The 26,837-nt window shown below is 44.2% G+C and overlaps 1 long non-coding RNA gene across 3 annotated transcripts in view; it reads left to right on the top strand.

Annotated features, from left to right (window-relative positions):
* LHFPL3 overlaps positions 1-26,837 on the top strand; it is a 658,997-nt gene that overhangs the window by 552,183 nt on the left and 79,977 nt on the right. The window contains exon 3 of one of the 3 annotated variants that reach the window (XR_003110919.3): positions 5,787-5,814. The exons of the other annotated variants lie outside the window; for them this stretch is intronic. This is a non-coding gene — a long non-coding RNA (LHFPL tetraspan subfamily member 3). The remainder of the gene's footprint in view (positions 1-5,786; positions 5,815-26,837) is intronic. 3 annotated transcript variants of the gene reach the window in all.

Genomic DNA, 26,837 nt, shown 5'->3' on the forward strand with positions numbered 1-26,837 from the left:
ACAAACCCTTTGATTTGTATTTTGTTGAAGGAGTTAAAGCAGTTTTCTAACTTTGCCCTTAGCTTGCTTGCTGCTGCTGCTAACTCTCTTCAGTCGTGTCTGACTCCTCACAACCCCATGGACTACAGCCTACCAGGCTCCTCCGTCCATGGGATTTTCCAGGCAAGAGTACTGGAGTGGGTTGCCATTGCCTTCTCCGTAGCTTGCTTGTGAAGAGGTTAAATCTTTACAAACTCAGAAGGCAAGCTGGACATAATATTCCTATTATATTCCCTGATGGATATCTTTGTACTTTTCTATTGCAAATGGGAAGCAGTGTAGTGGGTGGGGTGGTCCTAGATCACTAGTCAGGGGCTCTGCCTCTAACCCTAACTCTCCCAATTGGCTTTCACTTGTCCTCTCTGAGCTTTTGTTTCCTCATCTGAAAAATGAAGCAGGGGACTAGATAATTAATTACCAAGGTCACATCCAGCCTAGATTTCTTTGATACTCACAATAAATTGCAGCATCATCTCATATATCTTCTATGAAAGGCCTCTCAGCTGAAATGCTAAGACTTCCTTTCATTTCTGTTCTTTTCACTGTTGCACTCTACCACAGAGCACCAAAGGGTCAGGAGGTGATGCATCTGAAGGGGAAAAAAAAAATCAGTCAACATTCAGCCTTCCATCTATTATCTGCTACTACCTAGGAAGTGGGAAATTAAACTATAAAACCCAAACTCCAAGGACTCAGTGTAAATCACCCAGATAAAAAAGAAATACTCAGAGGGACATTTGGGCTGGTTTCTGTAAAGTTTCCAGTGAATGAGACAGATATTCATTCAAGTGTGAGTAAATCAAATAGAAACACAAAAACTATGTCTGCTTTTATGTTTTGAATATTATAAATATTAAAACTGCTTGATGAGTGGACTCTCAGCCTGCTGGTTGATCTTCCACTCTGACAGTGACACATATTTAGTGAGCTCTCAGGACAAAGGTGCCGCATATGAGCAGTGTTGGTATACAAGGCCTGTCTGCCTCTACAGCAGAGAAAAAAGCATGCTGGCCACACATGGACATGGAACCACCAAGCCACTGCTGCCTTTTGGTAGAGGTAACGCAATTCCTTTTCTCTAAGAAGTCCTCTCCCACTCTTATGGAAGGATGCACATAAAGTATGCCCCATTGCCTCAGCCATGATTGGAATATCATACCTGTCATCTATGGGATAATTCTTAGAGTTCAGAGGGATCCAGAAGAGGTTTCCCTTGAGATCTGTGCAGCCAAGACACAGCACAGAGCATCAAAATACTCTAAAGATTACTCTGGCATCAGCTCCTCAGCCAGCAATAGAACCCATTCTTTTGACCTTTTCTTACATTGGCTACCCACTAAAACTTAGCCTGGAAACTTATACCTGGAAATACCTATCGTACCTTGGGAGGCAAGCACTGGGTTGTGGGATCCAGAGCAGAATTTAGACGTCACTGCAGTTGAACTCCTCCCTAAACTTCACCCCATGTAGAATGACAACGCCACAGCTGTCTTTCCCGCACCAAGGACTCCAGCCCTCCAGATGTGGTCCCATGGTCTGATGGGATCACTGTTCCTCTGAGATTCATGGCATTGCTTGTCCCATTGGCAAGAAAATTGTGATTGCCTCTGTCTCTTCTGTTAAAATAACGCCCTTCTGGTCAGCATGGAATGAAAGCCCTCCAAGGCAAAAGAGTGACTTATTTCAAATGGTTCCTTTTGAAATCATCATGTAGTTCCCATTCTAATTATAGTGAAAGTGAAGTCGCTCAGTCGTGTCTGACTCTTTGCGACCCCGTGGACTGTAGCCCACCAGGCTCCTCTGTCCTTGGGATTCTCCAGGCAAGAATACTGGAGTGGGTTGCCATTTCCTTCTCCAGGGGATCTTCCAACCCAGGGATCGAACCTGGGTCTCCCGTACTGCAGGCAGACGCTTTACCATCTGAGCCACCAGGGAAATTTGGCTAATTGCTTAATAATTCTATTTAAATGTCTCCTTTGCTGCAAGTATCAATTCATTAGACCTGCTTTTTCTGGTTAGAAATTCCTTTGCTCCCCTAAATATTCGCTGCCTCATTCTCCCGTTTGTAATTTTGCCAGAGCAACATTCCATGTGACATAAGTAGCATCCCTTCAAAGAGGTGTTGGACACATCAGGGCATCTCTCTGTGTTCCGGAGCCCAGGCTCTGTATTCTATGTCCTTGAAGCAGTACCTGTGATTGGGAAAGATCTGAGAGTGTGTCTTTAAGAAGCTAGCTTTCCTGCCAGGCAAATAAAACTGCAGTCACCAGCAACCCTGACACACCCCTGCAGTGGGGGTCTGCTGTGCTTGACAGAGTGAGGAGGCTGCCTGAGAAAGAACCCAGGCCCAGCCTTTAGGAGCCTACAGCCCAGCTGGCAGCTGGGGTTATATTTACACCAAAGAATACCAGCAGAGTAGAGGCCTTCTCAGAGCACAGCAGTCTGTGGCTGGACACACATACACACACCACACACACACAGAGACACACACACACTGAATGGTGGGAGAATGCACTCCTGTGGAAGCTAAGAACCATGGTGGGATCTGTGCTCCAGGGGTGAGTATGCTTCCTGCCCAGGAAGCCTATGACCCATCCTTTCTGGCAAAGGTCAGTTAAGCCAGGGTGCTGAACAGTCCCTGGCATCTTCCTTGTCATTCTTCCCTTCTGTGTTTGAGCAGCTGAAGACTTCAATGTTGCTTTTAATTTTTCATTTGAAATGATGTTTTTAGTGCTGAATGTTCCAGCTTTAAAGAATCACATTGCTTCATCCAAATGCTCACATCCCATTGAATGCCAACACAATCCTTCCTGCCTTTGAAGAAGTGAGAAAGGGCCTGAGGGAACTTAGAGTGACGGGGAAGGGCCTGAGGGAACTTAGAGTGACGGGGGAGAGGCCTCCAGCTTCCACCCTGGAGACCTTCTCAGACCAGTGATGAATAAGAAGTGACATAGTCAGGTAACTACCAGACAAGAGAAGTCAGGAGAGGGTGAAATGGGAAGCAGAAGATGTGAGGTGTCAGAGGGGAAGGAATCAGGTGTCCCTGGGTCAGAAGGACAGGATAGCCATTACTCTGGGTTCATGTAATGCCACATCTTTTTTTTTTTTTAATTTTTATTTCATAGTGGAGTATAGTTGATTGAAAATGTTAAGTTGGAAAAGGCAATAGCACCCCACTCCAGTACTCTTGCCTGGAAAATCCCATGGATGGAGGAACCTGGTAGGCTGCAGTCCATGGGGTCGCTGAGAGTCAGACATGACTGAGCGACTTCACTTTCACTTTTCACTTTCATGCACTGGAGAAGGAAATGGCAACCCACTCCAGTGTTCTTGCCTGGAGAATCCCAGGGATGGGGGAGCCCAGTGGGCTGCCGTCCATGGGTCGCACAGAGTCGGACACGACTGAAGTGACTTAGCAGTTGTGTTAAGTAAGATGGTCCTAAAAAAACAAGGTTGTGTTTCAGGTGTACAGCAGAGTGATTCAGTTATACATATACATGTATCTATTCTTTTTCAAGTTCTTTTCCCATTTAGGTTATTACAGGATATTGACTAGAGTTCCCTGTGCTATATAGTAGGCCCTTGTTGGTTATCTATTTTATTTTACTTTTAAATTAATTAGTTTTTTGGTTGCACTGGATCTTCCTTGCTTCACATGGACTTTCTCCAATTGTGGCAAGCAAAAGCTACTCTCTAGCTGTGGTGCACGGACTTCTCATTGCAGTGGTTTCTCTTGTTGCAGAGCTCAGGCTCTAGGGCACACGGGCTTCAGTGGTTGCGGTGCATGGGCTCAGTTACGACTCATGGACTCTAGAGCTCCAGCTCAGTAGTTGTGCATGGGCTTAGTTGGCTCACACCATGTGGAATCTTCCCAGACCAGGGATTGAACATATATCCCCTGCATTGGCAGGTGGATTCTTAACCACTGGACCACCTGGGAAGTCTGTCTATTTTAAATATAGCAATGTGTACATGTCAATCCCAAACTCTCAGTCTAACCCTCCCCTCCCACCCATCCCCCACTGATAATCATGTTTGTTCTCTAAGTCTGTGAATCTGTTTCTATTTTGTAAATTTGTTTGTATCATTTTTTTAAGATTCTGCATGTAAGTGATAGCATATGATACTTCTCTTTCACTGTCTGATTTCACTTAGTATGATAATCTCCAGGTCCTCTGTGTTGCTGCAGATGGCATTATTTCATTCCTTTTAATGGCTGAGTAGTATTCCATTGTATATGTACCATATCTTCTTTATCCATTTTATCTGTCAGTAGACGTTCAGGTTGCTTCCATGTCTTGCCTACTGTAAACAGCACCACTGTGAATATAGGAGTGCATGTATCTTTTTAAACCATGTTTTGCTCCAGATATATGCCCAGGAGTGGGATTGTGGGATAATATGGTAGCTCTGTTTTTAGTTTTTGAAGGAACCTCCATATTGTCTCCATAGTGGCTCTTAGCAGTTTACATTCCCAGCAACAGTGTAGAAGGTCTCCCTCCTCTCCATCCCCTCTCCAGCATTTATTGTTTGGTGATGGCCCGTTCTGACTGGTGTGAGGTAATACCTCATTGTAGTTTTGATTTGCATTTCTTGCATCTTTTCATGTGCCTCATGGCCATCTGCCATGTTTTTAAATAAAACCTGTCTCTGTAAGCAGATGCAGCACTAGAAGATGGAGGTGGAGGAGGGAATTCGCTGTGGAGGCAGGTGAAGGACTAGCAGGACACTAGTTCTGCCCACTCAGGGACACAGTGTCATCAGTGAAGGCAGCGTGATCCTCCTCAGAGCACGATACTTGCAGCTTCCTTTCAGGCTAAGGTCTCATACTTTCCTTGACCACAGTATCCTGCCGGTGAGGTCAAAGCTGACAGAATGGATCTGGAAAAGAACAGAGGAGAGATGTGTGTCCTTCTGTGTGGCTTGGTGCTCAGGGCCCACCCCTGTCCTTGCACTGGCCTTTACTGTGTGAGACATGGGGCAGAAACAAGGCGAAGCATGTAAAATGCCAGCAGCCTGAAGCGTAACACCTGGTGATGTGTACATAGCCTGGCATTGTCCAACGTGAACCAGGCCTCAGGGCTCTAATCGATCTGTGTGTGTGCCATTAATTTTTATTTATCTTTCTTAAAAAGCAACTCTGAATTGCTTTGGAATTTGAAATAATGCCCTCAAAGAATTATAATAACATTTATAAACTATTGCTCAACCTGTGCATTTCTAACTCTGTCTCTTTTTTTCTCCTACATGTTTTTTATTTCTTTAATTGTTTTTCTTATTGAGCATCTAAAATTCTTACTGAGTCATTAGCTTTCTGTAAAGTTTTGATCATCTAATCTGGGTGGTATTGCCTGAGGAAGCCAAAGATAAAAATAACAACAGTGATAACTAACACTTAAATGATGCTTAGCATTGAATAGAACTGTTTAGGTATTTCACATGTGTTAATTGATTCCATCCTCACCACAGTCTTATGAGGTAAGTGTTATTATTAGACCCATTTTACAGATGAGGAAACTGAGGCATGGAGTCACACAGCTGCAAGTGGCAAAACCAAGATATGAAACTAAACTCGGGCTCTCAGAACTGTGTTTCTCACCACTGTGAATCGTCACATGCGTCTCTCTTCACACTGGGAATGGAATGGCCAGGAATGACACTGTGATTTTTAACCTTTAAAAATAAAAGTGTGAGCTCTTAATTTATTGTGCTTTTAACCCTTCTGTTTTTCCCTCCTAAACTCTCAGATGATGGACATGCTTAAAGCACACTAAGGTAGTGTGAGACCACGCCATGTGAGTGTGAGCATGGCTGCTGTGGCCGGCTGTGCTGCGTGCGCTTCCGCCTGCCATCCCCGCATGCTTCCTCCGCTGCTCTGATCCTGCTTCCGCCGCTTGGCAGTGGGGCCGCATGAACCGTCACTTTTAAGCCATAGAGCTCCTGTCTTTGTTCCTGATTCTGTATTTGTATTTCTCTCTCCCATAATGCCCAGAGAACTGCCGCTGTCAGCCTGGCACCTCCCTGGGAAGGAGCTGGGGACGCCTGGGGAAAGCGTTTGGTTATTGTTCTCTGACAATGAGCCCTCATATTGTCAGCTTTTAGGATTCTGGGCATGTGTCCACATTCTCACTGCAGCATTCTACTCCACAGAGTGAAAACGTGTGTAGGCTCCTCATGCAGGCAGTGGTCACCAGCGCATCTTTGCTGTGCGGTGTTCTTCTGGGGCCACCAGCCTAAACAGATAATTGCTTTGTGAGTCTTCACAGGTGTGAATGCCATGTGAAAATAAATACCATGCAACAGGGTTAAAATGAGCTATGGAGAAAAGTGGAAATCTTCTCCTTTGTTGATTGTTTTCTCTGTACCTGTGTCTATGGTGGACACATATAAATATATTGAACAAACGTGATTATGAATGAGAAAGGAGAATGGTGTTTAAGCCACATATGGGTTATATTGGCCTTTCATTGTACACACACATGCATGTGCACACACACACATTCTCCTTTGGTGTTCCTTGAATCTACATAAACCGTAGTTCCACTTTGAGTGAATTCAATGTGATAAACTAGATTTACCGAATAAGTACGTTGGGGAGAAGGAATCTGCACCTGACACAGAGTCCTGACTTCCAGTACAGCCTCCCCACCTGACTGTGACTTCAGGGATGGAACTTCCTGTTCTCAGTCTCCCTGAAGTTTCAAATGTGTGTTGAAAGGGAAAAATTGGGTAGGAGGAAACTTTACAAGTTACTTGTCGTGGTGACAAGAATTGGAAACTGCAGGGACTTTCATGAGATGTGACTAAGCACTTATTCCCCCTGCAGTGTTGGGACCCCTACCCATCATTTAGACACACTAAGAATTGTGGAGCTTAAGGGTCCTTAGAGATGGATTCTTCACTCCAGAACCCTTAATTCACAGATGACTGAGGGAAAGCACCCTGACCAAATGGGGCAGAGCCTGTATTGCAACTCAGTTCTCTTTCCATCAGAGCACCTATTAATGTGCTGCCCCCAGCTCATTTCTCTTTGGGAAATGAGAAATGTACAACCAGGAAATGAATGAAGTGAAGGAGTCACTTTGATTTCATCCCAAGAAAGGACCCTAGGTCCCAGTCCTGGCTCTGCCACTACATATCTGGATGAGCTTGGGAGAGTTACACTGCCTCTCTGGACCTTGGGCTCCTCATCTATAAAATGACTTTGACAACAGCCAGTTTCAAAAAAGTAAGTGATAAGTTTGCTTCTAACTCAGCTGTTTCCATGCAGCTTCCTCCAAGCAGTATTCATTTCTCACTGTAGGATTATGGAGAAAGTTATAGTTGGGCTATGTGCAAAGAGACAGCCCAGAGGAACAAGAGCCCTGTGAGTCTCTGTTATTCAGTGAGGAACAATGAGGGCAGGAGGGACAAGGTGCAGGAGAAAGGCAGATAGCCTGCCCTCCCCACACAGACCTACCACATCATAGGTGGACGTGGCTAACCCCATGTTTAGTCATCCCGGTTATGCTGATTTCTGCAGTCTGAGGTTACCTGGCTGGTATCCACTTCTTTCCAAGACACCGGTGATTAGAGCTCTGGAAGTTAAGGACACTCAGTAGCTGAATTAAGTCACATTTTCTCCTTTTAGTGTATTGCTTAATGAACTAATGGGGCCAGGGAAGTCACTTAGGCTGTCCAAACCTAATCTGAAAGTCACTTAAGGCAAGTGTAGAGACCCATGTGTGCAAACTTCCAGAAGAGTTTTGAGATACACTCCTTGTTTATGTAAAATTAGAAATACAGAGATTAACCAAATGTGCCGTGTCATGTTAATAGAGATTTCTTTTTCCATGGTAAATCCAAGGCATTTTATGATGAGTCTTTGTTAAAAAGCAAAGGATCATCACTGGTTTAACATTTGGCCCATTTTGGTTTCCATATCCAGTCTGGATTAACATGCAATTATTTCCAAGATAGTGCATCAGGTCTGCAGCCGTCTTCCCTGTATCTGATGCTGATTTAGAGTTGGGTGGGAAGAACAGGACAGGGAGGTGGAAATACAGAAGTGGATAACTTCCTGTGCATGTCTTAGGTTCTTAATGCTGCTGGACAAAATGGAGAACTGCTAAGAGCTGTGACCTTGAAAAGTACTACTGGGACAGAATTTCAGCTCCAGCATTTTGATGGAGTAGAGGCTTTGTAGGCAGCAAACCTGGCTGGAAGGGTTGCTCTAACGGACTCTTAAAGCTACATTTGCATGGCACTTCACATAAGGTTGAAAAATGCCAGTAGACCTTGTCAATGGGAGAGAGCAGCTTTTGGAAATTCAGGCCTGTGTTTCAGGCCTCTTCCAGCTCCTTCCCGGCCCCTTCGGGATAATCATTGTCCTGCTGAGCCCTCTAGTGGCCATATTGGTAACTACAGGAGACTGTGGTGGGAGGGGAGAAAGTCAGACTCTGTGGACAGCCCCAAAACACAGCCAGACACGACTTCGGTGCTCCGTGGAGGCTGTCGATGTGGGAACATGCCCAGGTGGCTGCTACCATGGTGATGATGACTTTGCCTTCTTGTCTGCCTCTGGTTATCCCAGCTTAGTTCTGGGATCTGCGGGACCGTTCAAGACTTGCCCTAAGACAATACCCTAAGCCCACTGTTACCTGAAACCAAACTGAGTTCCCTAGAGTCTGAAGGGCATCTGACCAGCACATGTGCCCACGTTTGTCCCCTGGGGTCCCAGTGTTGACCCACCTGGCTTTGGGGTCAGGGAACCCTGTACTGTTTCCCCAGGCATTCAGCTCCCAAAGGGACAGAACACCAGCCTGCCACCGCCTCCCACACTGTTCCTCAGGGCTTCCCGGGAGCAGTAAGTAGGTTACACCTGACTGACACAAGGCTAAATTGTTTTTAATTGTTCTAACCCGGTGGTTTTCAAAGTGTGGTCCCCAGACCAGCAGCATCAGCATCACCCAGCAACTTGTTAGCAATGCGGATGCTCAGGCCCCACCCGGAGCTACTGAATCAGAAGCTCTGTGAGAGGGGTCCCGCCACCTGTGTCTTTCAGGCTTCCAGGTGACAGTGAGGCTTGCCCCGGTTTGCGGCCCCCCGCTAAAAGCAGTGATTCACAAACATCAGTATATAAGTGATGGCAAACTCTCAGCTTATTTAAATGTGGGTGCTGACCCCCTCACCCACAGGGATTTAGTAGTTCTGTGGTGAGGATGCAGAAAGATGATTCATAAGCCATCATTCCGTATAATTCTGATGGGAGAGATCCACACACCACCGTGTTGAAGAAGTCTGTTTTAAAAAGAGCAGAGCCAGCTTCGCCAGCACGGGTTAGCTTCCTCTCTTGAATGGGAGATAAATAGTGTTCTCATATTTCCCCGGTCGTGAGAGAAACCTTGGTAAACCTATCAGATACTCCGGGTCTTTGACGGAGGTCTCCCTTGGCAGATGAGGTGTTGCTGCAGCTGTAAGGAAGATCTCAGTGGGATCTGTATCATAATTCAACACGAGCCCTTCCTCTGCAAAGAGACACAAGTTACTGCGGGAACAGCAAGAGCAGGACTCCTGCAGATCCTTGTGGGTCTGGATCTCTGGGGGCTATGTCAGACTCGACCAAGAAGCTGTCTGCCATCTTGGCTATGAGCCCATCAGATAGCAAGTTGCCCTTTTCTTTTCCCTTCTTGAACAATTCGAGATTTAGTGGTACTTTCTCAGTGAGGCCCAAGACTTCGGTTCATTTTAATACTGTTAGGAGGAAAGAATTTTCAAGATTTGAGGTTATGAGTGCAGTTGGCTTCTATGGCACCTGCCTTGATCACTCTAGAAAAATAGAGTTCATTTGTTGTGAAGATTCTTGTGAATGAAAAGTCCCAGGTCTTCTCATCACAGCTCTGGGCCCTACTGGAAGATCCAGGAGGGGATTTGCCAGCGTTCTTCTATCCCACTGAACATTCCCATTTAAACACACATTCCCCCCCACCACCAGTTCTCTGCCAAGCACCCACACCTTCATGGGGTGCTAATTCATTGGGCTGTGCTCTGAGAAGACTCTTAAGCACATTTCAGGACTCCTAAGCACTCACATTTTCAAGAATCTGAAGAAACAGAGCAAGAGATGTGGTACTGACATTCCTTGTCTCCACCCAGGATTCTCAGTCCTTGTCAAGAGGCTTGTGTGCACGAGTATGTCTGCTTGGGGCAGCATCTTTACCAAGTCAAGCCTCTAGTCTTTCAAACCACGTGGGTAGAGCAGGAAAATGTGCTCGCTCCCTTTCCTCCTCCCCCTCCTCCTTTCCTCCCTTCCTTTGTTGACATTTTCATTCCATCTTCTTCCCTCACTCATTTCCTCCTGCTTCCTTTCCTGTGTTTTCTGTGCTTCTGTGAATTTCTCCAGCTTTTTCTCCCCTCTCCTCTTCTTGTTGGGCCTCCCATAGTCCTGAAAAGCAGCTCCCCTACCCCACCCCAGGAGCCCAAAGAGCCTCACCAGCATTAACTGCTGAAACCACAGGCATTCTGCCAGGCAGGGAATGTCACCTTAATTTACTGTAAAGCATAATTAAAAGACAGATCTCCCGTCTCCCCTTGCTCAGACAGAGGGAGACAGCAGGGAAGCAAGAAAGGGAAGAGCAGCAAAGGAAAATTCAAAACGAAGCCACAAACAGTGTCGAATTTTAAACTCTGTGTTCAGAAGGAACGCAACCCACACTGTCCCCAGCCCTGGGGTCTGGTAAAAGCACCAGGCTTAAGTTGGCAGGAAGCAAGAGGAAGAATAAAAGGGGAAAATGCTGCCAACAGGGCAGTAGTAAAGAGAAGAGAAAGCTTTTGTCCAGAGAATAATTCTGCCCTTCCCAGGGCTGCCCCTGGGTCAGGAAGGACCCCATTTGCTAGTTGGGGTGGGTGGGGCCGGCCTTGCAGGTGGGTAGCGCCGAGCCTCCTCTTGCTTCCTTGTTCTTGCTCCTGTACCCGGGGCACTGTGAGTGCACGACCAGTGTAGTCCCACAGGGTCCCAGGCTCAGAAGGGCCCCATGCTTAGGGCTGAATGCTCTGCAGCCCCCACCTTGAAATCAGGTCCTGCTGCAGCATGTCTGGTGGACAGTGGATAGGAGGCCGCAACTCAGTGAGGGAAGAACCTGTTGCCCGCTCTGACCCATTTACCTAGTGCAGAGGTTGCAGTACCCGGGGAGGGGAGTCCACCCATCTGCTGAGGGCTGGAGATTCCCACCTGTGTATCCCATGACGGGAAGAGGAGAACCCCAAGGCCTTCCCCGAGCCAGGGAACAGTGTGACCCTCAGCTGGCGAGAGGGGGAGCAGCAGCAGCCATCAGGGATGAGAAGCACGCAGGACAGGGCTCCTGGGTGCCAGTGAGGCTCTGAAGTGTCCCCGAGCCAGAGGCCCAACCCGCCACTCTCTGGAGCCCACTCTGTGCCTGGGGAACCCTCTCTTCCTTCCCAGTCTTCCTGAATCTGTCTGTATTTACTTTTTCTGGCCAGCTCAAGGCACCCCTCAGGGACAAAATATATTTGTGTGATTTAAGTGATTGCACAAAAAAGTTAAATGCTCTGACATTTGCATTTAAAACTGGCGTCACACGATGTAAAAACACATGGTAAAATTCATGCTGTTTAAATTTTTAATTTTTATTTACTCAGAGGGACATTAAATTGGAAGTAAAAAGCACCATGGCCAGTGGTGGTTGCTCATCAATGGGAATGTATTTAATATAGCTGAACTGTATTGCTTAAGATGTACATGGAATGTGTAAATGTAAAAGAGGTTAAGTGGCAAATTTTATGTTACATGTCTATTACCACAATAAGCAAAAAGAAAGAGTGGAAACAAACCTCATGACGAGGCAAGAGAGAGCGACCACAGGAAAAAAAAATGAAAAAACTTTGTATTTTAATATCTTGAATGGCACTTTTTTCTGCTTTTTGAACAGTTTTCATCTAACACTGAGTCTGCAAATGGTGCAGCTCACAGTCCCTCCTGACTTGCACATGATCACTTAAAGCTTGCACAGTGTTACAGAACAAATTCTAATCCTGGCGGCAGGGGATGGGGAGGTCCCAATCTACGACTAAAAGTAATTTCAACCTTCCTCAACATTCATCTACAGGCGGGAAAAAAAAAAGGAGGAAACATAAAAATGAAAAAAAAAACAGAGATTCTTGCATTTAGATGAGCACCCAGCACATTTCTAGGTAACCTCAGATAAGCACAGGGCAGTGTGAGAGTTCCGGGGTGAGGTCAGTTCATTAATGGATGAGAAAATGTCTTCAAAAACAGCTTCTCACACTTAACACAGATTCCTCTGTATTTCCAGTATATGGCAAATGATTTAGGTCATTTATCAGCCTCCTGTCTGAAGTCTGGTGCCTCAAAGATAGTAAGATTATAACATCTCACTACTTTGGTATGATAAAAGGAAATAAAACAGATTTCAGTGCAGAAAATATCTCTGGAGTACCATTTGTCTAAGTAAAATTTGTGGTGCTACATTTTAAACAAGATTTTTAAAAGAGTGTAGTAGCATTGTGATCCTTACAGGTTAAGAAAATTTTAGCTAAACTGAGGCCTGCTGTGTTTACAAATTCCTCCTAATTACTCTCTGTGGACCAGTAACCATCCACCCAAACACACCTTTCTCTGCATTCCCGTGAACCCTGGTAAGCTCTTTAGGCAGTCACGGGAAGCTTAATGTATTTCCTGTGAAATCATACCATTCTCCTTGATCAGCTTATCCCAGCTTTGCAAATTTAAAAAATTTCATTCCTGGCATCAACAGCCTGTTAAATTAGTTCTGATTAATAATTGAATCTTAAGACCAGTTCAAGGCAACATCTACAATAAGAGATTAGTGGGGAAGGCAGAGTGGTACCTTGTAGCACCGTGTGGTAATAGAACAGACTGGTGACCTCAACTGGAGGTGAAAGGTAGTAGCCAGACTCTGGCAAAGTGTAACTCCTTAGACAAAGCATAGAAATACACAGACATGTCTCCCCTCCAGACTGATGAGCCTAGCATTTATTTCCTAGTAATATACATATATTGCTGATCTAGACACATCCTTCCTGGACTTGCAGTGTGACTGCAGGTCATAAACCTTCTTGGATTTTGAATTATTTATAATGGCATTGCAGAGTATTTCTTCCTTTAATTCTGAAGTGGAAAATTCAGTCATCCTGAAATGTCAGACCGAGGAACAGATAGGCTTCTAGCTTAACAATCGAAAGAATAGCCCTTCTGGAGGTTTTCCAGACATAGAGGATGTCCACATAACTCTAGATCTTTGTGGCAAACCCTTTAAGCATGTCCGTGCTTGTACCACCCAACTTCTAGGGCTCAAGTTCTGAGCCCCAGAATTTGCTTGGGCTCAGACCTTCCCAACCCAATACATGACTGAAGGTGATTTCAGTTCTTTCACTCACTGAAGACAGAAGGAAACCTAAAGGTAAAAGAACATCAGCACAAATCACATTTTTAAGTAACCCCTGGAGTTTCTCAGTGGAGGCCTTTAGGCTGCCCTAAAGTGTTGCGTCAGAACCACTGGAGGAATTGGTTTAAAATCCTATGGCCTGCATTCTGCCCAGATCTACCAATTCTGATTCTTTGGGCATTTTTTAATTAACTAGGAGACTTCCCTGGTGGCTCAGATGGTAAAGAGTGCCTGCAATGTGGGAGACCCAGGTTTGATCACTGGGTCGCAAAGATCCCCTGGAGAAGGAAATGGCAATCCACTTCAGTATTCTTGCGTGGAGAATCCCATGGATGGAGGAGCCTGGCAGACTACAGTCCATAGGGTCGCAAAGAGTTGAACACAGCTGAGCAACTCACTGTAGTTCCCAGAAGTCAAGAGCAGTTTCCTTCAACATTCGTCCTCTCAGTAAGCACCAACTGAGGAAGTACCGTGACTTGGGCACGGTGCCGGCTTCTGTGAGTTAGCTGATCCTCATGCCTTCTCTCTGAACAGAGACATCCTGCATGTTTGGGGTACTTAGGAAAACCTCAGGGTGCAAGCCAGGATTGAGAAGTCAATCTTTAGGAGGATTAGAGAAAAATGTAACCATGATAATGGCTAAAAGACTCCCACTCCCTTGCATCGTTGTGATTTTGCCATATGTCAGAGACTTTGCCTGTATCATCTCATTTCTTCCTCCAAATCATCTGTGAAGTAGGCACAAGAATATTGTCCTACTTTACAGATGAAGATAGCCCAGTGGAGCTCTCTGACGAGTTGACAGTTGAACATGGATTCACTCTCAACAGTCTACTTCCAGAACACAGGCTCTTCTTCACCACCACTCCAGCCATCGTGGTTATTTTCCTTTTCCTAATAACGCAGAAACTAGGAGGTGATGCTGTGAAGTGCGTACCACCATGTGCCCCCCAGTTTCTATTCCAGTGGTGATTTGTTGTGTATTAAACCCATGAAGCACCAGTGCATGCCAGGTTCTGGGGATACAAAATGAATCATTGTCAAGATGGTCCCAGTTACCAAAATGTTGAATCGTGTAGAAAGTCCAGAGTTAAAACTCAGAATCCCCAACTTCCTTGAACGGCTTTGAGCCCATTGAGCTGCGTGGCTTGCCTTCCTAAAATTCTCTCAGGGGACAGAGCTTCGAGCTCCCTTGCATTAGTGTGATGTCAGAATAATTGCCAGTTTAGCTGTTCTTACTCAAGCAAAACTGCTCCTGGGGGCAGTAAATTTGGAACTGAAGCCTCTTTGTCATGCAAAGATAAATGTAATTTTTACATCTTTCAGTGTGTTAAAGTCCATCATTTTCCTCCTTCCTGAATACTGATAAAAATTTACTTGGCTCCCAAAACTGCCCCCTCATTCTCATTCCTAAAAACAAAGAGCGAAGCTATGCCTGAGAACAGCAGGGAGATTTTCTGACTGAAGGTTCTGCAGGAAAGAAATGGTGCATGTGGTTTGCAATCATTACTGTGTAGCAGCTTCTGTGGCAGTTAAAGTCTACTTAAAATAAGTTGGTAAATTCTAGCCATGTCCCAGCCTGCTGTGAAGACTGAATACAAACCAGACTATCTCACTGTCAATAGGAAAACTGTGAAAGTATCTTGAAGACCTTTTAGACTTGCCCTGAAAATAAGCATTGCAGATGTTTTTCACCCCAAACCACCCTAACCAATCTGTAAGACTTTTTCTCACCCCTCTTACATTACAGGTGTTCCTATGGGGGCAAAGCAGCCCTCGGGGCTCAAGCCCCTGACCTGGGGCAGACTCAGATCTTACAGCAAACTACAATTCACAAGCCTCCCAGCCACCCCTCACAATTTGGTTCCTGAAAGCAAAGCTGCATCCAGAGACCCCTCCTCCTAAACTTAACTGTAGACAGAGAGGGTGTCTTGCCCTGCCCTCCTCAGACCTTGTCAGGACCCCACGCTTATTCCCCCACATTGAGAACCCCACATGCAGGATCACCACCAACACCCCGTCTGCTTTTCCCACCTCTGTTCCTAGGTAGCCAAGCATTGCTGGAGAAAGACCCAAGACTAACCACCCCTGAGCACTCATCCATCGCCCATGGGGACCTCCTTCATCTGTTCCCTGTTGGTCCTTCACGTTTCCCTTCCAGAAATGACTCCAAACTGCTTCGCCTTTGCTCAGGTTCAAAATACATCTCCACCCCCGGTGGACCCCACCAGCCCCTCTGCTGGCATGATGCTCATCCAGTAACAACTTCAGATCCCCTCCTGTCCATCTCAGATCTTTATTGGCACACTTTTTATCCCCTCGCCACTGAATCCATCCTATTTCTATCCCAGAGATTCCTCTTCCTCCTGAGTTCTTTTTCTTTCAACTCCCTAGTCCCTCTCCCCTGCCCCCAGCCCCTGGGAACCACCATTCTACTCTTTGCCTCTATGATTTTGACGACTGTATCAGACAACAAAGCTGTGTGGGATGTCATATTGCTGAATAACAGTATATGGATCCAAAAGATTTTGACAGGTTGGCTCTAATAGCATGAAATTCAACAAAGGTCAATACAAGGACCTGACCATGGTTCCTACCATCCAACCACACAGTCAGAGAGGTCATAAGTCAAGAGCTATATGGAGGAAAACCACAGGGATTTAGTTAAATGGCAGGGCCACTGGGCAACAATACTGTGGGGGAAAAAAGCTGATGGAATCTCAGGCTGTAAAAGATAAAATGTCTAGAGCGAGGAAGGGAGTGTCCCCCATTTAACAGTATTTGAACCAGGCCTGCAGTGCTGACTTCAGCTGTAGACACCACATTAAAAGCAAGCCTAGAGAACATTCCTTGAGCGTTCAGAAAGAACTGAGATGATGAAAGTACCTGACACAGGTCCTCTGGCCATGTCCTAAGGGCTCTCCAGAGGAAGAGAGATCGGACAGGTTTTTGTAGCCCCATGCTATATAGTGGCCAGAAGAGGCACCACAGGAGACTGGTTCCCCCCAGGCCGATGAGAAACTCTCCACTCCCTTAACGGCAGAGCATGGAAAGACCTTCTGGGGAGGTGATTAGGTTCAAGCTTCCAAGTTCAGTGGATATGGAGATGGCAATTCCAGCTTCCTCTCTTCACATCTCTTCCATCACCAAGATCTTTGATGATCTGCACCTGCCCAGAACTAAACTCGTCATATATCACATTAAAGTTGAAAAGCCAACATTCATTCTTGTAGTCACAGAAAAAGAAAGTATTCAGCAATCTAAGAAAAGTTTAAAGTTTGGAAAACTTGGAATACAGGACAACTTTGTTGTGACCCTGTATATAGGGTATCCACTACAAATCCATCAATGGCAAACATCATTCTTAACTGTGAAACTCTGGAAGTCCTCCCTTTAAGGTAAAGGACAAGATGTCTTCACCACAAGCTGTCGTTGAGCATTATTCTATAGGTCCTAATAAAATATCAAAAAAGAAAACACTTTACCCATAGAAGAGTACATGAGATGGATAGAAAGGACGTAAGACAAAGGTTTGATACCTAGCTGTATAGGTAACAGTTTACAGGACCTTGGGAAATGTATTTAACCATGTCTTTTTCTCATCTATAAAATGAGCAATGATATCTACCCTAAGGAGGTTTTATGACGGCTGTGCCTCTGAGGGGACACAACCAGATTCCAAAAGCAAACAGATGCCCTCCATCAGAGTAATTAAGAGAGTTTATTCAAGCAACTATTTACAAAGATGTTCAGTTCAGTTCAGTCGCTCAGTCCTGTCGGACTCTTTGCGACCCCATGAATCGCAGCACGCCAGGCCTCCCTGTCCATCACCAACTCCCAGAGTTTGCTCAAACTCACGTCCATTGAGTCGGTGATGCCATCCAGCCATCTCATCCTCTGTCATCCCCTTCTCCTCCTGCCCCCAATCCCTTCCAGCATCAGAGTCTTTTCCAATGAGTCAACTCTTCGCATGAGGTGGCCAAAGTACTGGAGCTTCAGCCTCAGCATCAGTCCTTCCAAGGAACACCCAGGACTGATCTCCTTCAGAATGGACTGGTTGGATCTCCTTGCAGTCCCGGGGACTCTCAGGAGTCTTCTCCAACACCACAGTTCAAAAGCATCAATTCTTCAGCGTTCAGCTTTCTTCAGAGTCCAACTCTCACATCCATACATGACCACAGGAAAAACCAGAGCCTTGACTAGAGTGGGGAGGACTAAAGAACATAGAGTGGTGGTGAGGCGTTACCAGCAGAGGGAGCCTTTACATAGGGAGTGGTTACAAAAAGCTGGCGAGAGCTGGAGAGGCGTGTTTTGGTAGCTGGCTGCAGGAGAGGGCTTCTCCCAGGAGCTGTGGCTTTCAGTAGAAGGATGCTACCACAAACCTGTGGCTCCTAAGAGAAAAGACCCCCTAACTGCTCTCTCTTCTGGTCTCCTGCCAGTGTTTCCTATTGGCTGCAGCTAAGAGGGCAAAACAGGTGGATTAACGCAGTCCAAGGGGATCAGCCTCCTAGGATGTAGGGCTGGGTGGAGAAGGGATCCAGAGGAGCCACTAGAAAATATCAAGCGAAGTGTGTAATACACTTTCATCTTCTTCCTCACTCCTCCCAGTTGATCTTCCTCATCAAGCAACAATGATTTGTACATTAAGAATGGCTGAACCATTCTTGTACTTCTTAAAAAAACCTCAATTCAAAGGAATTCATTATTTTATTTGATCCCTGTAGCACTTTATTCAGTAAATGGGGCAGTGATTTTTATCCTGAGACTTTAGATTAAACAACTTCAAAGACCACAGAGGGTCTAAGGCTATAACCCAGATTTATTAGGCTTGTGAATTATCCCAAAGAGATAGATGCTAAAAAAGATTATTTGAGGATGAACTCATTGAGTTAATTAATGAATCTTGCTTTAAAATTTATGTATTTTTGTCTGTGCTGGATCTTCATTGCTGCTCTAAGGCTTTCTCGTTGTGGGAAGTGGGGGTTTCTCTTCGTTGCAATGCTTGGGCTTTTCATTACAGTGGCTTCTCTTGTTGAGCTCAGGCTCTAGGCACTCAGGCTTCAGTAGCTGGGGCTCACGAGCTCAGTAGTTGCAGTTTGCGGGCCCTAGAGCGCGGGCTCAGTAGTTGTGATGCATGGGCTTAGTTGCTCCAAGGCATGTGGGATCTTCTCAGAGCAGGGATAGAACCCATGTCCCCTGCATTGGCAGGCAGATTCTTTAACCACTGGACCACCAGGGAAATTCAATGAATCTTAAATGTTATCATCACCCAGCCACTTCTATTGGGCAGAAAATTACATCTCCAAAAAAGGATCTGACTCCACTTATAATAAAGTATACATGCATATATGTCTATATATTACTTATAATAAAGGATATATATACAATAAAAGATACATATATTATTAAAAGAGAAAACTCAGAACCAAGGAATGGAACCAATTCAAATATGCTAATCATAAAAGTTGCTGCAGCTGAGCGTCAGATTTGATTCTGAGCGTCTTGGCATCAGTAAGCACAGTTCTCATTACACACTGATAGGGCTGCTTTGGAACCCAGCTTTCTCTGACCTCAGGCACAGGATGACACTGCCATTGCCCTCCAGCCAACAGAAGGTTTGATGTTCTGGCCTCAGTTATTTGGAGAAGGGCAGGTCCACCTTTCTGTGTATGAGCTGCCAGTGTTGCCCTAGGTTCCTGGTCCCTGAGTGGGTCCCAGATCTGACTGCCTCCTCCTGCAAAGCTCAAAGCTGATCATAGATCTGAACATGCAGGACCCCAGGGCCAGCTTTTCAAGGCACTTTATCCACACCTCCCCGTGGTCAACCTGGAAGTAGGTATAGCCAGAGAACACTCATCCAGGGAGGGTCAGAGGTAAACTGTCTCTCTCTCTGTCTCGCTCTCTCTCACACACACACATACACACACACGTGAGCAGCTGCTAGTGTCAGAGCTGGGAGAGGAGCCCAGCTGTTTAGAAGCCCAATCCCAGAACAACACATGTGGGAAGATGCTGTACAGCATCTGAAAGTCTGCAAACAACCTTCACTGTCTCAGAGGTGGACAGCAAAGCCCATTTATGCAGAGCTGGATAATGCTTTAATTGCCCTTCATATTTGGCTTAATGGGTTTCTCTAATTGGAACCCCTAATCTGCCCTGAAAAGAAATAAGAATAGAAATGGCTTTGCGTTATCGATTCTAGATCATATTTTCCTCGTTTTCCTTGACCTCCATTTAACTTCTCTCTCTTCCTCTCAAAAATCCTATAAAGTGAATAATGCAAGTGATGAGTAGAAGGTTGATCTTCTAGTTGGAAACATTTCGATTTATTTTTATTTATTTATTTTTATTTTTTACATTTCGATTTATTTTTAGAGTGTATTGAATTCCATTCTGGCCAAACGAAATTGACTCCCCTGCCTCCATTTTCAAAGCACATCTACCAAAATGTGTGGTCGCTGATGACAAATAAAGCAGCGCAGTTGCCACCTCTGCATTTGCTTCAGTGACATCAAAGGCTGTCTAAAATGCAAGCACGGTGTTTGCAGGATCTTTGCTCTTACACCAGCTCCTCTTCCGCTGAGGTCTGTGTGGCAGAAACCCTGAGCTGCCTTGGGGCAGCTTGTAGTCAGAATGTCAGGGTGCTGCGGAAAAGGCAGATGACATTTTTACTGAATAACTACTGCATGCCAGGCACTTTCCTTCAGTTGCCATCATTCAGTTCTAACCTAACCTTATGGGATAGGTAGGTTTATTATCCTTATTGGAGAGGTGATAACACGGGCCCAGAGACATCAGGTTACTGGCTCAAGCTCAAACCATGAGTCACTGGCTGGGTCAGGATTTGAACCCAGTTTTCTCTGATTAGGAAGCCCATTTCCTCTTCCTTCGGCCATGCTCTTCATTCCACTTCATCTCTGGGGGAATGAACTTCATAAAACTGGGATCACTCATTCATAGTACACAGGCAGCCCTAGAGAGGAAGTTTCACATGTTTTGCTGAGCAAGTCTCCTCCCTGATGCAGACACATGTATTTTTCTGGGAGGAAAAACAAAACTCCATCTTTTCACTTAGTGTTACTTTTAATTTAGGTCCTACTATTCTTTTTCTCACAATCTCATCTTTATCTTTCCTGTCAGCTTTTGTCCTTCTCCTTCTCATCTCTAAAATTATTTGTCAATTTCCCTTTTCCCCTTTTTAGCTAATTTCTTGCACAGTCAAGAAATGTGTGGAGGAGATTGCATTTAGCTGATTATTCACTTAAAATGTACCAAATCACATACTACATGCCAAGGAGCAATAGAAAAGAAAGCCATTAAGTACCAGATGCTCCTGGAACTCAGCGGGGGAAGTAGCTGAGCAGGTCTGCAGGAGCCAGGATACCTTCCAAGAATAGTTTCCTCATCCAGAATAACTCTCCCTTACACCACCAGAATAAAAGCCTCACGGCCACTTTTTGGATGTGCTGATGCTCATTCAGGAGTGGGAATATGTGTCATGTTCAGGATCACAGACTCTGGACCAGTCAAACTGCCCATGATAACATTCCAGGTCCACCACCTGCCAGCCATAGGACCTTGGACAAGTTGCATTACCTCTCCCAGCTCCATTGTCCATCTGTAAAATGGGGATGTTAATGATACTTGCCTTTTGGAATTGTTTGGGTGTGTATGTTCATAAAGTGCCCAGATCATTGCTTGGCATAAAGTTAGCAGTATAAACTGTTAGGTCTTCCCCTTCACTCAGTCAACAAACGTTTTGGGCCACCCTGTATGCAAATGTTCTGTGCAGGAAACAGCCCTGAATCTGAGAAGAAGCAACCACTAATAGCTAACAGCGTGGTGTTTAGTATCACATGGACAATGTGCAAATCCTAGTGGGGCCACTGGTCAACCCAGTGACCACGATCAAGCTGCTTCCCTTCTGTAAGCCTGACTGCACACCGGTGAAATGGGAATATTGATACATGTCTCATGGGGCGAGGGTTCCAGGTGAAAATGTATGAAGGCTGTTAGCAGAGAGCCTGCCTCACTCATGGCAAAAGCAAAATAAATGGTAAATACTAAATGCTAATGTCATTGTAGGCATTGTCCCAGGTCCAAGAAATGACTTTATGAAATTTCAGCTAGGTGGAAAAGCCCAAGCAGAAAATTCTACCAGTCCTAGAGCAGGGGGCCTGGGACAGCAGGAACTTCACCCAGGACTAATGGCCCAGTTTGTGTTTCGAGGAAAGAACCTCAGGGCAGTTTCCTTAAGGACTCTGACTTCCTCCTGGATGGCCAACTTGAGATGTATCCAAACTGGAACTTAGAACCTGGGTGTCTGGAGGACTTGGCCATCCCCACACCTTCCTGTGTAAAAGATGTGTCTTCAAAAACCCTGCAAAGAGGAGGAAAGGATCTCAACTGGGACATCTTCTTCTCACCAAAGAGTGAGGCCAGGAGGCACTGTATGGTCAGGGTGGGTGTACCCAGTCCTGAGAGGCCCCAGTTCTCTAGTTCAGCGTGGGGTGGGAGCAAGTAATGGCAGTGGACTGAGTCAGCCTCACTGGCTGAGGCCCCCCGGCCACCCAAATACTTGATAAGGGTGTCCTTTTAATAGCCGTGCAGGTTGAAGCACTGGGCTGCTTTAAACTTTGCAAACGAAGAGAAAATAGGAGTGTGTGTGTGTTCATACGTGTGCACATGAATATTTCTGTCAGGTTTGTTTAGTCTTCAGCTCATCTTCCCAAGAGGATCATGTGTCAAGTAAACATGTTGTTGCTAAGATTATTTTCGAAGAAAAACAGTGGCAGGTGATCCTATTAAGGAAAAAAAACACCTGAAACCAGTTTGTTAATTTTTTAAATTCTGATTTTTAACAATATATGGATGTGCTCATTCATTCACACACACACACACACACACACACACACACACACACACACACATTTTATTTATTCTCCTGCATATTTCCAAGGGGATTCCAGTGTTTAGAGCAAACTGCCTTCATAGAGTGGGAGATCTCAGAATGGGAGACATGGCCCTTGGCAAGACTTTTAACTGTGTTCATTTTACAAAGCTAGTCTTGGTCTTCTCAGAATATCACGATAAAGTCTGACAGGGTTTTTGTGGGGGAGATGGCAGAGGAGGGAAGCCTGTTTTGTAAGCTTGGAGATCCCTAATTGAAACTGGTCCATGGGGTCTTCTCTCACTGATGAAACCACTGATGTTGGGGTGAGCAGAAGGTAACCCCAGAAATGTGATAGAACTCCCAAGAAATGTCATCCATAGCTGGCAGCTGCTCTAATCTCATTTCTCTAATTCTTTTTATTATTAGAATGTTCAAAATATTAACCTCACTCTGGATATTAAATTAATTTGGACAAATCGCAGTAGATGCCAATTAGCTGTGCTGAAGAGCATTTCCTCTTAATACTACAGTTCACAGTTACCCATAATTGCAACCTAATTTATTTGCTTTAATTAATATTTGACGTATATAAAAAGAGATGGGAGAGATTTTTCAAGAGTGTCTTTCTGCTGACAGTGTTTTAGTGCCTAAAAGGGAGCCTGTTTACATTCAAGTAATTCTTTCTTATGTTCAAATGAGCTGGTTTTCAGGAGGCCCTCAGAATCATAATACATACATGTGAATTCACACTTGTTCATTGTCCCTCATCTCATGACATTCAAACTTTGTAGTTTGATCTTTCTTGCAGGGAATACTTTTATGTGAATTATCCTTTCAACTTATAAGGTGAAACGCTCATTCCCCATAACAGGGCAGGCCTGGGGCACAGTTGTGCGCTCAGAATTCGTCTTCGACGCTCTTGGGTTCCTTTCTGTGGCCACTCCCGCCTCATCAATGCACCCTCACATCCTCACGCTCCCTCCAACTCACCAGATCCATGGATCTATGCAGGCTCTGTGCTTCCTGGCCTGAGTCTTTCGAAATTTAGCACTCCTGTGTTCTGGCAGGTCATTAAATCTGTTACCCAACTGATAATAGCTCCCAGATAGCATGTCTTCTTTGTAACCAAGACCAAAGTCTTAGGGATGTTTAATGGTGATAGAAATGTTGCTTGTTACAAGCCGTTTAGAATTCTTTCAATTATGTGGCAAATAAAAACATCACAACTCAACACCCAGGAAAAAGAGAGGCAAGAGGATCCCAAGTTTATCTAGCTACTGACTTAATTTTATTTCAGATATTTATCCATCATTTCTGTGTGTTCTGAATTGCACCAAATACTAGAGATAGCTGAATATCTGTATTTCTAAAGCTTTCCCCACCCCCGTCTTGCCCAAAATCATTTCCTTGCATGTTTCTCACCCACCCCCGACAGGCAGACTGTGAGCTCCTCCTGGCAGCTCCTTTTCATCCTGGGACCCACACTGCCTGGCACAGTATAAACTCAATGTTTGAAAGATGGCTGGACTAAAGAATTCCAGTGTTCCATTTGGGGAACACTAGGTGAAAAAGAGATTTCTCAGACAAACCACAAATAGAGGGAAAGTATTTGGAAATTATGTACCTGATAATGGACTTGTATCCAAAATATGTTAAGAATTCTTTTTTTTCCCACTATTTTTTATTGAAGTATAATTGATTTATAATGTGTTAATTTCTGTTCTACAGCACACTGACTCAGTTATACATATGTATACATTCCTTTTTATATTCTTTTCCTAAACTATAGTTTACCCCAGGACATTGAATATCGTTCCCTGTGCTATACAGTAGGATTTTCTTGTCCTCCCGTTGTATATGTAATCTACTGATCCTTAACTCCCAGTCCATCCCCCTTCCCCTTGGCAACCACAAGTCTGTTCTGTGAGTCAGTTTCTGTTTCATGAGTTCAGTTCAGTTCAGTCACTCAGTCGTGTCAACTCTTTGTGACCCCACAGAGTGCAGCACACCAGGACTCCCTGTCCATCACCAACTCCCAGAGTTTACTCAAAGTCACTATCAATGAGTCGGTGATGCCATCCGACATCACATCCTCTGTCGTCCCCTTCTCTCACCTTCAATCTTTCCCAGCATCAGGGCCTTTTCAAATGAATCTTCGCATCAGGTGGCCAAAGAATTGGACTTTCAGCTTCAGCATTAGTCCTTTCAATGAATATTCAGGACTGATTTCCTTTAGGATGGACTGGTTAGATCTCCTTGCAGTCCAAGGGACTCTGAGGAGTCTTCTCCAACACCACACTTCAAAAGCATCAATTCTTCGGTGCTCAGCTTTCTTTATAGTCCAACTCTCGTATCCATACATGACTACTGGAAAAACCGTAGCCTTGACTAGACAGACCTTTGTTGGCAAAGTAATGTCTCTACTTTTTAATATGCTGTCTAGGTTGGTTGTAACTTTTCTTCCAAGGAGTAAGCGTCTTTTAATTTCATGGCTGCAGTCACCATCTACAGTAATTTTGGAGCCCCAAAAAATAAAGTCTGTCACTGTTTCCATTGTTTCCCCATCTATTTACCATGAAGTGATGGGACCAGATGCCATGATCTTTGTTTTCTGAATGTTGAGCTTTAAGCCAACTTTTTCACTCTCCTCTTTCACTTTCATCCAGAGGCTTTTTAGTTCCTCTTCACTTTCTGCCATAAGGGTGGTGTCATCTGCATATCTGAGGTTATTGATATTTCTCCCAGCAATCTTGATTCCAGTTTGTGTTTCTTCCAGTCCAGCGTTTCTCATGATGTACTCTGCATATAAGTTAAATAAGCAGGGTGACAATATACAGCCTTGACGTACTCCTTCTCCTATTTGGAACCAGTCTGTTGTTCCATGTCCAGTTCTAACTGTTGCTTCCTGACCTGCATACAAGTTTCTCAAGAGGCAGGTCAGGTGGTCTGGTATTCCCATCTCATAGATAGGTTCATTTGTGTAATATTTTAGATTCTACATAAAAGTGGTATCATATGGTATTTTTCTTCTCTTTCTGACTTACTTAGTGTGATAATCTCTAGTTGTATGCATGTTGCTGCAAATGGCATTGTTTCATTCTTTTTTATGGCTGAGTATTACTCTATTGTGTAGAAACCACACCATCTTCATCCATTCATCTAGGACATTTAAATTGTCTCCATCACTTGGTTATTGTGACTAGTGCTGCTGTGAATATAAGGGTGCATGTATCTTTTTTTTTTTTAACTACAGTACTAATACATTTAGTATTTTTTTCTTTTTCACATATGCATAATCTGTTTTAAAATTTTTTATTGGAGTATAGTTGATTTACAATGTTGCATTAGCTTCGGGTGTAGAGCAAAATGAATCAGTTACATATATGCATATATCCACTCTTTTATTTTGGATTCTTTTCCCATGTAGGCCATTACAGAGTATTGAGTAGAGTTCCCTATGCAATACAGTAGGTTCTCATCAGTTATCTATTTTATAGTAATGTATGTATGTCAGTTCCAATCTCCCAGTCTATCCCCCTCCCCATGCCCTGGTAACCATAAGTTTATTTTCTACATTCGTGACTCTACTTCTGTTTTATAAATAAGTTCATTGGTACCCCTTTTTTAGATTCCACATATAAGCAATATCATATGATATTTGTCTTTCTGTGTTTGACTTACTTCACTTAAAGTAACTTCATCCATATTGCTGCAAATGGCATCATTTTGTTCTTTTTATGGCTAATATTCCATTGTGTACATATATGTACATCTTTTTTATACATTCCTCTGTTGATGGACATTTAGGTTGCTTCCATGTCCTGACTATTGTAAATAGTGCTGCAATATTGAGGTGCCTGTATCTTTTTGAATTATGGTTTTCTCTGGGTATATGCTCAATAGTGGAATTGCTGGGTCATATGGTAGTTCTATTTTTTGTTTTTTAAGGAACCTGCATACTGTTCTCCACAGTGGTTGTACCAACTTACATTCCTATCAAGAGAGTAGAAGGGTTTCTTTTTCTCCACACCTTCAGCATTTGTTATTTGTAGACTTTTTGTGGGGTTTTTTTTTATTGTTGAATTGTGTAAGCTGTTTATATATTTTGGAAATTAAGCCCTTGTCAGTCACATCATTTGCAAATATTTTCTCCCATTATGTAGGTTGTCTTTTCATTTTGTTTATGGTTTTCTTTGCTGTGCAAAAGCTTATAAGTTTGATTAGGCCTCATTTGTTTATTTTTGTTTTTATGGCTATCGCCTTGGAAGACCTAAGAAAATATCGGTATGATAGTGTCAGAGAATGTTTTGCTTATGTTCTCTTCTAGGGGTTTTATGGAGTCTTGTAAGCCATTTTGGGTTTATTTTTGTGCATGGTATGAAGATGTGTTCTAACTTTATTAATTTACATGGAACTGTTGAACTTCTCCAGCACCACTTGTTGAAGAGACTGTCTTTTTCCCATTTTATATTATTGCCTCC

Source organism: Bubalus bubalis, chromosome 8, assembly GCF_019923935.1.
Source record: "Bubalus bubalis isolate 160015118507 breed Murrah chromosome 8, NDDB_SH_1, whole genome shotgun sequence".
Taxonomy (NCBI): domain Eukaryota; kingdom Metazoa; phylum Chordata; class Mammalia; order Artiodactyla; family Bovidae; genus Bubalus; species Bubalus bubalis.